The sequence below is a fragment of the Panicum virgatum genome, chromosome 2N, assembly GCF_016808335.1.
Source record: "Panicum virgatum strain AP13 chromosome 2N, P.virgatum_v5, whole genome shotgun sequence".
NCBI lineage: Eukaryota > Viridiplantae > Streptophyta > Magnoliopsida > Poales > Poaceae > Panicum > Panicum virgatum.
Window position 1 is genome coordinate 68,577,914 of NC_053146.1, and position 16,270 is coordinate 68,594,183.

The 16,270-nt window shown below is 44.3% G+C and overlaps 1 pseudogene; it reads right to left on the reverse strand.

Annotated features, from left to right (window-relative positions):
• Nucleotides 1–9,158: 9,158 nt before the first annotated feature.
• Nucleotides 9,159–14,617, reverse strand: LOC120662141 (annotated as a pseudogene).
• Between the last annotated feature and the right edge of the window lie 1,653 nt (nucleotides 14,618–16,270).

Here is a 16,270-nt window from a genome sequence, read left to right on the forward strand (position 1 = left end):
CGCCAAATTTGAATGACTAAAATTTATTTTAATCACTCACTTTTTCAAGTTTAGTCACTCAAAATATAGTCTCTACTCCAGCAACATCGACTAAATAGACTAAAAAATAGTAGACTCTACTTTTGGTAGCCTAAGTAGATGGTGACCAAATTGAGGGGTGGAAGAGGAAATTTAGTCACCCCCAATTTTAGTCATCCAAATAAAGACCCTACTGGAGATGAAATTTTAAACAAAATGACTAAAATATGAGTTTAGTTACCTAAATATAAACCCTGGTAGAGTTGCTCTCATACTCGTGATCTAATCCCCAAAGACGCTGAGGCGCTGATCGAGCTGCCGCTTTGACGTACTAACCCAACCTTTTTCAAGTAATCTTTTCAAAGAACAAAAAAAGGTTGGGTTAGTTGACGCCGGCGCCGCTGCGCTGCGCGTCGGCATTTCCTCGCCTCGGCCTCGGGCACCGCTCCGGGCCGCGCCTGGGGCGGGGCGCCAACCGGGCGCGGTTTGACCGCCGTCGGGTTTCGCTGCCGCGAGGAAACTTTCCGTTCCACCGCGTCTCGCTCGCGGTCGACCGTCTCTATAACGTGCGTTTGTTTGTTCTATCTAGCGCATGCATAGATCTTCATCTCATCTCATCTCATCTGAATATCTTCTGATTCCCAATGCAACCTGCAAGTCTGCAATGCAAGGCCCAGCTGCGCGCACAGCAAATGTATGACTGGATCGGGATGATCATCCATCCGTGCACCGATGCTCCATTCCAACCTCTACTGCATGAATGAGGAGCGAGGATCTACATCTACACTATTAGAAAAAACAGCTAAGCGTACCAGTTTAAATTAACCAGTGCCTAAAGTCTCCTTGTACCAAAATATTCATGTAAAATATCTTTTGGCTGGGAATTGAACCCAGCGACCTCTAGCCTCATGTGTTCCCCCTTTACCATCTCACCTACACAGCAGTTTTAATTAAAAAAGGATATATTTTTCCTTTTCAAGTAACCCATGGATGAGCTTAAGGACACCAACCGGTACCTAGGACTCCTAAGGTACCGGTTGTTAACATAAACTGGTACCTAAGGCTCGTCTATAGATACCGGTTGGTGGCACCACCCGGTACTAATATAAAAATTAACACCCGGTACCTATGGAGAGCCTTAGGTACCGGTTGATATTACCAACCGGTATCAACCGGTACCTAAAGCTCATTTATAAATTCCATCCACCCCAAAAATACCGGTATGGAGATAAACCGGTACCTAGTATAGGTACCGGTTCATCTCCATACTGGTACTTTTGAGGTAGACGTAAGATTTGTTTTCTAGTAGTGCTACTTCCTCCGTCCACAAAAGAATACAATTATGAAATTCGTGTCAGTCAAACTAGTTCAAGTTTGACTAAATTTATATTAAATAATATTAATACTTTTACTTTCAAATAAATTTACTATAAAAATATAATCTATAGTTAATCTAATGGTACATATTTTGTATTATGAATGTTATTACTTTTTTCTATAAATTTAATTAAAATTTAAACTATTTGACTTCTCGAAAAACAAAAATTGTATTTTTTGTGGACGGAGGGAGGACTCGTGATCAAGGCAGACAGCTTCAGGCTGCTGCGGCTCCCAGACGTCGACTGCGGCGGCATCGAGCGAGGGGATCACTCGGTCGGGGGGACAAACCTGCCAGGGCGGGGCGTTTACCTTCATTACATGGCCCTTCGTTGAATGTCAATGGCAGAGACCCCGCAGCAGCTCATTCATGGCGATGGCTCATGGCTGGCGCACCTCGCCCTTTTCCAACTCCTACTGGGGTGCGGGTACACCTCCTCCTCCTCGTCCTAAACCTTGTTTAGTTGCATAAACTTTAGGATATAAAGTATTGTAGTATTTTCGTTTGTATTTTATAATTATTATCCGATTATGGATTAACTAGGTTTAAAAAATTCGTCTCGCAAATTACGAACAAACTGTGTAATTAATTATTTTATTTAGCAACATTTAATATTTCATGCATGTGTTCAAATATTTGGATGTGATAGAAAATCTTGTAAAATTTTGGAATTTTAAAGGCAACTAAACAAGAGCTAGTACACACACGCATCATCACTCCACTAAGCACTGTGTGTGCTGCGACCTCATTCATGAGCTTCATGCCAATCCAATCCAGTCCAGACCCCTGTTGTTGCTGTTGCAGCTTAAAATGAGCGGCTCGTAAAATGAGCTGATGGGCAGGTGGTAGGTTTGGATCCATATGCATTCCGGTGAGATGAGGACCCCAAGTTAATTAGCTAGGATTAATTGTATTTCGGGAGTAACTACTGTAGCTAGGATTATAGATAGGATTAATTAGCTCGTCCTTGGATCGGTCCATGCATATGCATAATGCGGCGCTCACCACCACACATGCATGCATGATACAAGTAGCTAGATTATAGATTCCTCATATCAAAGCCTGTTTGGGAAGCAGGGGCTTAAAAATTAAGCCACCGACTTGTTTGGACAATAAGTAAATAATAAGCATAATAAGCACACCAGAAAAGAAGGTGGGTGTGAGTATCTGGTGCATCCCACCAGCAAATAAGCACAATAATAAGCATACCCTGGAGGTGCCAGGAGTGCATGCTTAAATTTAAAATAAGCCCCTGTGACGGAACCGCCAAATTAAAACTCTAATTAAGTGTAATGACCGTCATTTGAACACATCGGGCTCATTAGCTTAACGGCTTAATTTGGCGATCCTTTCTCAACCCACGGCCCGATCGAAACAACACCGGTAGTCCCACGCGAAGGTGGGCGCAGATGGTACAAGCACAACACGATACTTGAAAGTACAAACACTATAGGGGGACGAAACGTTAGGTTTTACAACCCGAGTTCAAATATACACATAATTTACAAAAATTGCATAATTTACAAACTTTGCATCCGATGTACTGAAATTCAAACAAACTAGATCCTACATCTACTCTAGCCTTCAAAAGCCCTGACTAACCATGACCGGTCAGACCGGCCCGCGTAAAAACAGAAAGGCTGAACACTCTGCCCACGAGTGTACATCCCGACAAAATCCTAGTCTAGGGGTCTCGCTCCTCGACCTGCCACCCCTCTGCATTCCGGCGGATGAACTTGACACAACAGGGGCAGAAGTCGACGTCCAAGTGTCCTGTAATAATAAATGTGGCAACAAACCCTGAGTATTCTAATACTCAGCAAGGCTTACCCGACCAGTGGGTATAACTTAGCCCACATATCTAGACATGCAAGACTCTCTGGCTGGTGGATGTTTTGCAGGAAAGCATCTAAGGTTGAATTCTTACTTTCAATATTTTAGCCACAAGTTCTATATAGAAAGACTCTCATCTAATGTTGGCATATCTACACAATCATGTTGGAGCATTGCAATAATGATTCAAAATAGTTCCATCATTTATCACTAACATCTCTAGTTCATTTCTACGAGGTGACAAAGAGATCAAGGCCCTCATAACCGCGAGACACGGCGAATCGATCCGATTTAACCTTGCAAGGTGGACCTAACCAACACGGCACGTATAAGCCCCGTCGGACCACACGCACCAACCCTTCTCCTCCCCGCCTCGAACTACAGGACCGCCCCACCATCATATGGTCAGCCGAGCTCAACATGAGACCACCAAAAGTAATACATGCATCCCCAATTCTCTGCGACTACTCGACTACCCCAGGAGGTGAGATGGAGTCCAATACTTTCGAAGCAAGGCAGTACTAGGCTTACCGGTTTCGACTACCTCCTACTCCCGGCATGCGGTTAGTACAAATTCAATCCCCGATCAGCACTGCCACAACGACCGGTCCTTAATCGACACGGGCGGGGCTAAGGCACCCAGGAACCCTGTCCTGCTGCCAAACCTAATATCATCACCCCCCGCCCGGTCTCACATCTCCATATCCATTTCAAACCATTTCTCAAATACTGAAGTATATAAAGATAATAATGTATCTCGCGAGTAACCGGCAATTAGTCGGCTTCTAAAGCCTCCTGTGTCTCGCGAGTGACACGAAGCCACCCGACTTCTACCGGACTTATTTAGCCTAGCACCGCTATCGACCTAGACCTACTAGTAAACTCAAGGAAACCTAGGGATCATGCAGCTAGGGTTCCATTCAATTCCTAATACATAATGCACAAGTAGTAGATAAAACATATACATAATGAATCATAATTTAAAATAATAGGACATGCACCGGGACTTGCCTTGCGTCTGCTGCTCAGTACTGGGGTGAGTTGGGCCTTGGGCCGACTCCCCGCGAACCTCCTCCTGCGGGGCTGGCCCCTGCGGCTTCTGTGGCTCCGCAACCACTGCGTATACGGCTCCCTCGGCGGCAGCGTCTACACGTATGCAATGATATGAGAATGTATGCAAATACGATATGCAACAACAATCCTTGAAATGCCCAAGTAGAAACACTACAAATTTACCCCAAATTTATCCAATTCTACACCCAACAGTTCTATTAAAACACGGAATATCCGGATTCATACCCGGAGTATCCGGATTCCGAAATCCGGAGTTTCCGGGCCTATACCCGGAGTTTCGCCCGGAGTGTCCCAAACCCGGAGTATCCGGGCCTATACCCGGAGTTTCGCCCGGAGTTTTCAAAACCCAGAGTTTCCGGGCTTATACCCGGAGTCTTCGGGCTTGACAGCATTTTCGCCCCAAAAACTGAAATTTTGATTGTGACAAAACCACCCCACCAAATTTGAAACCCTCTTGAATCCTAGTTGAAGGATGCATATGGAGATGATTGACCAAAGGAAATCACCTAGAACATCCTAAAACAACCAAATCGGCGAGCCCTAGCTTATAGTACCTTGAGCTAGCTCCTCTTGCAAGAAAACTCGAAAACGATGTCGCCCCAAGGTGGAATACTTGTAGAAGATGATTTCCCCACGCCGAGTGAATCTCCCTTGGCCTTGGAGTCAAGTTGAAATGGAAGATTTCAGAATCTAGAGCTTAGGGGAGAGGGAGGAGAGGGAGAGCCCGTGAGGGAGGTGTCAGAGAGGTCACGGGAGAGAGTGAGAGTGAGTGAGAGAGAGAGTGATATATTCTATTTAAATGGTTGTGGGTCTAGATGACCAAATTATGAAAATAGTAACTCCATGCCCGGAGTCTCCGGGCCAATGGCCGGAGTATCCGGGTGTTACAGCCCCTCCAATAAGTCCCGGTGTTTGGAGCTTTTTTGAAGGGGCTTATAATAAGCACTCTTGAACCAACCAGGATCCTAATCTGACGCCACATGTGTCTGCACAAACATATAATCTATAATCAAATCATACGACATGTAAATAAAAACAGTGGAAGGGCAAATGTGCAGCTGCATGCATGCTCCACATTTCCACAACCAGAAAGATGCCTCCAACGCTTAGCCATCACCATGGTTTGACTAACTTCAAAATGCCTCCTTTGTTTTGCCAACAGATCCATAAAGACAAAATACAAATTTTTTTGTAAATCACTTGCATGGTATACTAAATGTAATCGAAAAATAAATCGCATTACACAAATGGACTGTAAATCGCGAGACGAATCTAATGAGCCTAATTAGGATGTGATTAGACACTAAATTGCTACAGTAATGCTACAGTAAAATGATCTAATGATGGATTAGTTAGGCTCATTAGATTCGTCGCGTAGTTTACAGACGAGATCTATAATTAGTTTTGTGATTAATCTACATTTAATATTTTAAATGTTGAAAATTCCCATCTAAAAATTCAAAAAACCAAAATGCAAAGTGATCTAAGACCTGAAACCTTGTTTTCTTTTGGTCCCGTCCCGTCGTTGGGTGTACGTACGACGGAATCCCGGCAGATCTGGGCTTTGAATTTTGAGAGTGCTAATCATAATGGGCTCACACAGACAGGAGTACGGCATAGTATATCTATAGTGGTAATTCATAGCCGGACTGTAGAATGTGTAGAGATAAATAGATTATGTACAGTACACCGTACAGCAGCGTATATACTAGTCGTATTTTCTTGCTTCATTTCACCTGAAAAAAGGTGGGTGGCCTGGTACGTACGTACATGCGCGCAGTGCTAGTGGCCTACTGCAGCGCACCTGCACCGTATCTCTTGGTACCGTACGTTCTGAAAGATCCGGGGGGCCCAGAGCTCAGAGCTCGAGATCGTCGATCGAGCAGACTTGTAGCAAGCAACCAGTACAAAAAGGAAAGGAAAGAAAAACAAATTCGAGAAGGGCCAGCGCCAGGCTCGCACACTGGTGCTGGCGATGACTTTACACTGAGGAAAGGATGGCAAATTAAGGCTGACATGGAGTTGTGGGGGCTGTGTGCTATGCTATGCTACCTCCGTGGCCAAACTCTCTTGCAACTGGACTGCTCCTTCCATCTAAAAAAATATATATTTCTCATTTTTGATAAGTCAAACAGTTTGGACTTTAATTAAAGTTATATAAATAATAATAATATTTATGAGACAAAAAATTACCATTAGATTAGTTGCTATAAATTGAGTTAAATTTGAACTAGATTGATCCGTGCATATTCAGTAATTGCATTCATTTCTAGACGGAGGAGGTAGCTTTTTAGCGCGCGCACACACACACCAGTATGTGAGCAGGTCCGTCTGAAAAAGGAGATCTTGTTGGGTCCATTCAGAGTGCAGGCACGTTGTGTCCTACCTACCTGACGTGCCATCACTTGAGGCATCTGATGTGTGTGTGCCCCCATCAAACTCCAAAGTCCAAACTTTGGTTACTCGGAAGCAATGCAAGCAATAAGCCTCAGCGAGACGTGACACGCCATGATTACTTGGCAGGTAGGAGCTGGAGGCTGGAGCTGGAGTGCTGTGAGAGAAAAATATTGTTACCTGGCTGGTGGCTGGTGGTTGGAGGCTGGAGCTGGAGAGATGTGAGAGGAAAATACTGTAGCGCTGGAGGATAAACCACCAGCCGAACGCAGTAAAAGAAAGAAAGAAAGCTCGTTGCTTTCGGAAAAAGCGGCATGGCCTCCGTTTCTGACGCAGCTTCATCAAACACAAAAAGTTGGGTGTTCAAGTGCTGTACAGCCGTAGCCGTAGAGGGGGCCAGGGGGGCGGGGAAATATGGAGAGGCTTTTGGTGTACATGGTCTGAGAAGCTTCTTCTGTCCTAGTAGAGCAAAGCTTATAAGCGCGCCGGCCGCCGGCTGCAAGAAGGACCCGATGGTGGCGGACCCCACTAGTTTTTAATGTCCAGCACCATGCTCCAGCCAATAGAAGCCGGCAAATGACTCTTTGCCCGCTGTCAGTCGACGTTTCACGAGTCGCCCATATCTACTTTCTCTCTCTCCACGTAGGACTCTACGCCGGCTTCCAGCCACTCACTATACTTGCTCGTATGCGGCTCAATTCGATCGGGTGTCCACGTCGGACGGACGGGCCAGGTGGCAAGAGAAGAAGCTTCCAAACCGGCCAGGCCAGTCGGCTAAAAAGCTTGTGCCTACACGTACTTCGTATTCTACCCTCCAAGTACCATCAGTTGCGACACCGTGGCCCGTGGGCCGTGGGGGTGGGGGTGGGGCAGCTAGCTCCTGGCCATTCCATTGTCCTGCAACATTATTGCTGATTAGCTGTTGATTGCAAACGATGACCTGAATGTTGTAGCCGAGCTATTTCTAGGCCCAACTTGGCCCAAACTAGGCCAGGTTGCTGCTAATCTGCAGAAACATATAGGCAAAGAGAATTGGAGATGCTCACGTTTGGTGCCAAATAACCATAGAAAGCAACTTTCTCCTCACATTATTTTGCACCCTCTTTCAGATAAGGATCTTCTATGGTGTCAAATAAGTTGCGTGCTAATAACATGTCAGTGTCCATAATCGTTATCATACACATGCTCAATGGTATAGCGCCACTTACGCACGCCATGCCTCAAGACCATGTCACAAATCAGCTCCATCTTACTGTAACTAACTAACTGGAGGCTCCTTCTGAAGCCTCCACTCCACGTGAAACCACCTATGATATTTGAGGGACGTTCTAGAAGAAGAGAGATATTCTAGAAAATAACCTCCTTTATCTATATCTTAATTACCAACATCTATCATTATAGAAAAATAGATCCAGCCTAATTTAGACACTATATCTATATCTTAATTACCCACATCTACCATTGCGGAAAAATTAGATCCAGTCTAGTTTAGATCTTCTTTCAAAAATTTAAGTTTATCAAATAGTACCGTCACGTCTACTCTAACTATCCTTTTTAATCTCTTGACCTTATTTAAATTAGAGATTCTATCCCAAAGGACTAGTTAGATATACTCCCTCCATATTGGTAAAAGAAGTCGTTTTGGACATGTTTTGGGTCAAACATTGGGAATATAAATCAGCAATAACTTTTAAATTGTTGAGTTTGCAAATGTGAAAATTATATGAATAGATTTGTCTTGAAAAATACTTTCATAAAAATATACATATCCCACTTTTTTATAAATATTTTTATAATTACAAGGGGTAAAAGTTATGTTTTGGAGACCGTGTCATTGTCCTAAACGACATCTTTTACCAGCACGGAGGGAGTATGTGTACATCTGTGGTCCTATCCAAAAATAAAATTCGATGTTTTTGTGATGAACAGCAAGCCGTGGTAATGACCTACATGACTGGCACTAGGATAGAGCTGGGCTTACTAACACATTAGTCATGATTGTTATGTATACAAGTTAAAAGTATATTTACTTGCAAAAAAAGTTAAGATATATTCAAATTTAATGTATTATGATGTATAAATAAAAACTCTACTTACCTCAAACTATATGTCATTTTAGTTTTTCTTTAAGTTAAGCTTCTCTATATTTGATCAAATTTATAGAAAAATCCATGAATATCTACAATACTAAATTAAATTAGGTTCACTATATAGACTAAAATGTCTCGATATATATTTTCCATAAACTAGTCATAATTAGATGATTTTTAAGGATAAAGATAAAACAAACTGTAGTTAATAAAGAGTGTTATCTAGGGATATATAATTATAAATTACTCGCCCGTGCAGTTGCAGAGGTTGCTGGGCTAGTTCTACTCTAATGCAAAATGATACTGAGAATCGATTATATGGATGCAAGACTATTACAGCACCCACATACCAAAAGAAAAGACGAAGTGCATGCAATAAACTCGGATGAAACTTCTCAAGTTATTTAAATTTAACAGAGGAGCTTCCGAACAGTGCGGCCACACACACAAACCAAGTGAAAGGCTAGCCTCCTTTCAGCATACAGCTAAACAGAGTTTAGAACAACCTCGGAAGCACACCATATCGCTAAACCTGAAAGCTTACACAGTCCCTTCAGGATCCCGGGGGCTAAAGAACGAGCCAGTAACCCTGGAATTGAGCAGCCTCAGCGCTGGACCGGACTCGATGCATCTCGGAGTTTTGTACTGGTTAATGGAGCTGCCCTGGCTGACCAGCAGATCCATCAGATCATCAAAGGCGCCAGCTTCAACCAGCCGGATCTCCAGCGGCCCTACCGACTTGTCATGGGCTCTGCAGCGCCTGTAGGCATAGTCGAGTGCCTCCTCGACAGCGATGCAGCAGCTCTCAAGGAGCTGGGCGTCGAGAGGGACGCACGGTGTTGCGCCTTCATAGGTGGATTTGATCTCCCAGAACAACACGTAGTGGCCAGGGACAGTGGAGGTGTCGGTGCAGCTAGCGTACTCCAAGAGGAGGTAGTTTCGGTTCTCCAGGATTTTCTTGGCACGGGTGACGCTATTGTGGAGATCCTCCTCGTTGGTCTTGTCTGAATCAACGCTGAGGATCACATTTCTTCGGCAGATGAATTTGAACTGTGGTGCACGGTTGTAGAAGCCTGTAACCTGAAGTACATCACCTACCCTGAACCTGTAAAGACCTGAGTGAAAAATAAAATTCAGAATGTTGCTCTTCAGATAAAGTACACAGGATGCAAAATGTATTTTTGTTAAAACAAAAACCAGTAGCCAGTACTTCAGGATATCACACATGTGTCAGGCCGAAGATCACTGTTCCAGTAGGCAGTAAGAAGTATTATTGTTTACAGTTAACCTAAGTGCGCACGCCACACAAACTTGAGCAATCAAGATACTTGCAAGAGGTTTCTTACCGGAAAATGTGGTGACAACAAGCTCATAGTAGCATCCGACCTTGACATCCACCAGGCTGACAAGCGTGTCATTCTCCACTACCTCATCATCCTCTATCAACTTGAGACCATCCTCCAATATAATGGTATGAATTCAAAGTAGGCCATGTTTGGAAGGATGGTGTAAGACACGTCTTCTGGGCTGCACAGTGACCTCAGATTGACACCAAAGTAGCTCTCCGAGGAAGCATACATAGTGCAGACCAATGGAATCTTGCCATCACTGTAGAATTCAAGCATGGGGATATATTGTGCCATCGTGCCCGTAAGGACAGCTTCAATGTACTTAGCATTAGGCCAGAGCTTGCCAAGAATTCCCTTCCATGACTCCAAGCTGCATATCACCTCAATTTCATCAGCTAGCTCAGGGTTGGGCAGTGCAAGAAAACTTTGTATGGCCAACCGGCACGTGGAATTGGTGATGTTGGAACTGAGCTGACCGATTCGGATGTCATTAACTAAGTCACACCAATGTTGCTCAAGAAAGCTGATGGATCGAAGGAACGCTGAGGCAAAAACTGCTCCAAGACGAAGGACATGCTGGCGTTCTACTAGTCCACAAAGTAGTTGGCAGTACATGCTTTGCTCACTTTCTGGGCAAAGAATGACCTCGTCAGGACCGGTATACTTGTTGCACAGGTCGTGTTTGCGGTGCAAGAAATGAGGGCTCTTCTAATAGCTAGTGAGGACTGATCGGACTGGAATGCCAGCGTTTGTCAATGTTTCAGCTTTTACAAAGAGAAGATACATCGCCTTGCCCTCACCAAGGCCTCGTATATACCTGCAGATTTGACTAGGTCAGAAGTTGTTACCCGCCAACTAAGGGTTTTATTTAATTATGTTCAGTACATGCAAGAGCAAAAATATTAGGTGAATATAACACATGCAGGAATTCAAGCATTTAATCCAAATTGAGGTTTAGTATCATGCTAAAGCAAAATAGCATTTGACACCGCTACAAGATCTAAGAAATACTGAAACACCTCTATTAACAGGCTAATTTCATAGGCTACATAATGGTTTTGTATGAACTTTCACTCTGATATAGAAGAAATCGAATATTTTGTTCTAGAACTTTTTAACTAATAAGTTGAAGGGACCAGTTCAACTTGTGTACTGCAACTGGGCCCAGCTTATGTAGCTAACACAGAAATACAAAAAAAAATGCCATTGATCGTGAGACATCCAAAATGCTGAGTTGCCTTTTTCTGCCTATCCATTCCACACTTCACATAAAAGATTGAGCGCTTCTATACAAGAGGTAAGAATCTTTTGTCATTTAACTCTTAAATACCAATCGTGAGAAAAACTTTGGGTAAATGTCATCATGAATTAAGCTATCTCTTTTCGAGAGAGCAAGGAGGTGGGTCAAACAATATGATATTTAGAGTATAGATGAACCTTCATCTAGCTCCATTTATTGTATTTGCTAGGGCCATGATGAGCGATAGTGAATCTATTAAAAAAAAGCAAAACCTTACTTGTTCATGATAGGCATGATGAGACTATACAGGTATGTTCGACGATAAAGATCCTCTGAGATGGATGGCATCAATCTTGGCTCACTACGAGAAGTTCCAGAGCTATAAAATAATATTTTTGGTTAATATCACTCGCAGATCTCAAAAACAGTAAAAACCTAGCACTTACACCAATCAGTTCTTTCAAGAAAGAAAAGAGTGATAGGCTTTCATGCACATTTGCAACTTTGATGTTCTACTAAACTTCCACTCTTCTTTATGGGGACAAACAGAGACAATCTGTAAGACGTGTGGTTCACAAAAGTGAAAGATAATTGGTGGCAGAAAATGAAGTAGGGAGAAAGGCATTCAACCCGTCCTAGCAGTTCAGAGAGCGCTGCATGACCTAACCCACCTCAACTTTGAGAAGACTAATAGTGAAGCAGTCCCTGAGAGTTACCATCAAAAAAGAGTCACCAGAAGTAAATACAGGAGAAACTATTTTCACCACATTAAGTACCATATAAAAATGTTAATGCTTTCACATAGGTTAATGGGCTTTTCAGATGTGGGGCTATGGAGAAAATCCTCCTAAGCTGTTCAACACATAGCAGCAACCGGTGCTAGATTGGATGGGACATAGATGCAAGTGCATAAAGGATGACAGAAGATGACTAGAAGATCCTGGGGGCTAGAATAGCTTGAAAATTTTTAGTATAGATAGATATTCTTGAAATACTTTAAGGGCTGCTTGTCAATTAGTTAGAACTTACCGAATAAGTATTATATTGTCACATACTAAGAAGAACACTACCATGAACCTCTCAGGGTCGAAACAATTTGTAGGCAAAAGTGTGAATGCAGGACAAAACATTTCCATTTACTAACAGATCAGAATTTATATTCCATTATATGAAAACCTTAACTAGTGCCAGATTTTACTTTACATGCATTTGAATAACCAATGGTCTAACATTAACTCTTGTTTTCCTATTAGTCGCATTATACAATAAACGCAGCTTCGATCGGTACAAAGGGACTGCTAATAAATGTTTGACGATCCTTATAGCTCCACTGTACGGATGCAAAAACATTGACTAGTGAGAGAATCAGGAAGAGATGCACACCTTCTGAGCAGCTCTACAATTTGTTCTCCGCATAAAATTGAAGATGGTTCACCAGCTGCAATCCTTGCAATGTATGGTTGGACCACATCATATGTCACTACTGGAACCTGGCTCTTGAAGGCAGAAATGTCTGTGGACCCATTCATGAATTTGTTCAAGTATTCAGTAACATGATTCTTCTCAAGGATTTTTCTCAATATAAGCTATTGGGTTGCTTTGGCATTCATAGTCAGTATTTCAAGATCTTGCAGAACATCATTTCCCGTGTAGCCTAACTTATGCTCATCCATATTAGAAGCAAAAGAAGAAATAAAGATGGACCTACTTTGAAGAGGAAGACAATGGCTCAGAGTAACGATTTCTGGAGCTTGTGCACCCCATTTATAATGTGATAGTGCATGATCTGAGAGACACATATCTTCTTAATATTTCTACTTTATCAGAGAGATTCTGGACCAATTGGACAGAACACCCCGTATAAGATGATCCTCGTACAACCTTTCTAGACGTGACAATATGTTTCCGTATATGAGGAACTCACTATTACTATTCTACTGAAAAAAGTATGCAATTCAATGGCAGATTTAAATTGTCCCTGTCTTGACTTTCTACTTTAACAGTTACCTTGTTTTATCTAATCACATAGTACTCTACCTGTGTTCCTATGTTCTCATGATGTACCTGTAAACTACAGCTCTGCGGCCTTGGAGAAACATTGTGCAATGTAGGTCAATTTTATCTCCAATGGTGTAGGGGAACTGTACTGTGCCAAAACCTCTAATTCTAAAGGGCATGGCTAAAGTTGTTAGAGGGATATGATAAACTGGTACATAAACAACAATTTTGGAGATTTTTCTTTTCTTTTCATTTGTAGTAATTTTCAAATTTCTAGTTATTCTAGTGACAAATACTGACCACACTTCCCAGATTTGGATAATACCTAAAACAATCTAGATGCTTTCTCTGTTAGACAATCCTACGGACCTTAGAACAAAGCTACTGAAGACTACAAAATATCTGAAGACTACTTTTTACTTCAACAGGCCTGAAGCTAAACATCCAATCAGAACATATAGGCAACATGATATCTCACAGAAAAACCTACCCAATAACACTTGTGAGAGTAAGACAAAAGGTGCAGATGGAGAGACAATGATAATTGTCTAACCACCCCTAAAGCTACCAATAATACACCTAAGGAATGCGCACGATCTGCCAGGACACAGAAGGCAAGTGGGCAGCACTGAAAGACAAGAATGCTTTTAAAAAGTTATTCTTGAAATATTCTATCAGAACCTGAAGGCTTCATATGACACTATGAAAAGATGAAGAGCTACACAATAACCTAAACGCAATTTGTGTTCCGTACATTATGCGGTACAGGTGCTTCAGCAGGATCGAAAGAGCACAAGCCTTAGATTGTATAGCTAGGCCCCAACTCCGCTGAACCCATAAAACATGTGACTACAACCAATGCCAAATGTCTACTTCAAGCATAGAAGGATCAACTGTTGGGGGAATGGCCCAACCCATGTTGTAAATGGGCCTCGTGTGATGGCCCAAGGGCCTATTTGTAAATATTGTATTCATCAAGGGGCCGGGGAAAAATTGCCATCTCCTCCCCTCCTATATATATAGCTGACCCAAGGGGTCAAAGGGGGCTCCCTCTCTTGAGCTCTCCTCGGTTGGTCCCGCTTGGTTATTCCTTTACTGTTTAGCGGAGTTTTCTCCCCAACAGTTTGGCGCCCACCGTGTGCCTGACACGAAATCAAAGCCCACGAATACCACAATAATCAAAGCTTAGGTGTGCTCCTTCGGCCTCGCAGCTTCGTCGGCCTGCTACACCTTCGACCCACAGGATGAAGACCCCCCAAGCCACCTCCACATCTTCGGACGAAGACCCCCCAAGCCATCTCCACATCTTCGGCTCGCGGCAGGCGTGCCTCTACTGCCTTCAACACGACCCACGACGAGCGACGTCTTCTTCGGCAGGCACAACACGATGACAGCCTCTTCAGCAGGCACAACGCGAAGACAGTGACGTCCTCTTCGGCACAGCGCGAAGACGGGCGCAACAGCTTTGGCTCGCCCTCCGCGGGCTTCGATCCATCTTCAGCTCACAGTGCATGTCAGCTACTTGGCTTCGGCACACAAGGTCGCTCTCATGGTCTTCGTTTATTCTACAGGCTGATCGTGACCGGGCACCTTCGGCCCATGTGCCCGTTGCGAAGATGGCCCAGCGCTTCCGGTCTTCGGCACGCGGTGAAGGCGGCCACCGGCTGGTTTCCACCCGAAGGCCTGCTGCGGCACAACGCACTCGGCGGCCTTCGGCAACCAATGCCTTCGGCCCGTGACGCGCGCTCCCGGCTTCGGCTAGCAGCAACGACGGCCCGCCGTCAGCCCAGCTCCGCGCGGACATCTTCGGCCCGTGGCTAGCAGCTTTCGCACAGGACAGACCCATGCTGCTTCGCAATTTATTTGGAGCCATAAAACCTCCTTGCTCCGGTGACTCTTACCCCTTCGGTAGTTTGATCGAAGTGACTTATTAGTTGATTTTAAAAATATCTTCGCCGGTATTTCTCTTGTTGGATCGTTTACAAAAGTTCATGAGTTGATTGTGAAAATAGCTTGGAGCTCCAATGTCCGGAGATGTATGATTCCTCCATCTTGTCAAGTGTCGAAGCCTGACCTATTTTTTGTGTCACAACTTCGGCAAAAGAGAGCTCCAAATTTGAGAACAAACCCTTTTACCTTTAGTTATTGGACCTTCGACCTTTGGTTCTTGGCTGTATCCTTCAGTGAGTTACATGAATACAGCTATGGATGGCTAGTAGCCGGCCATCACCACTAAGCTTCCTTTGTTCGGCACCGAAGTCAGGCAAGAGTGCACACCCTTCGGTCTCACGCCCGAAGCTAGTTTATTACACCAGTAATTATTTTGTCACAAAAATTGTACACTAACGCTTGGGTTTCAACCACCAAAGCAGCATCTCTTTACAAACTAGTCTAAGCTACTGGTGCGCCATCATTTCAAATTAGCTCCTAGAGCTTTGGCGCAAAGGGAAGGCATCGGCGCCCCACCTCGGCCCGTGAAGCAGCGCGGACTGCTGCAACGAGCACTTCGGCTCCCGAGGCCTCGTGCTTCGGCAACTAGGAGTGATCATCCGTGGCCACAAGCTTCGGCAACTCCAGCTTCGGCCCACGCGCGAAGAAGGCCGTGGCCAGCTCCCGCGCGCCTCAAGCTCCGACCTGCGGCGAAGAAGCCCGAGCGCGCGGCCCATATAGCTTCGCGGCGAAGACGCCCGGGCGCGGCCCAGAGCTTCGCAAGCCTCGAGCATCAGCCTGCTGCGAAGATGACCCACGCGCCTCCAGCTTCGGCCCACGGGAGCGCCGCTTCGCCAAATTTTGCCCACGAAGTGCGGCCTTCGGCGGCTGCACGAGCTTCGACAACTTGGGTCTCGACCCACGCGAGAAGAAGACCATGGCCAGCTCCCGCGCGCCTCAAGCTCCG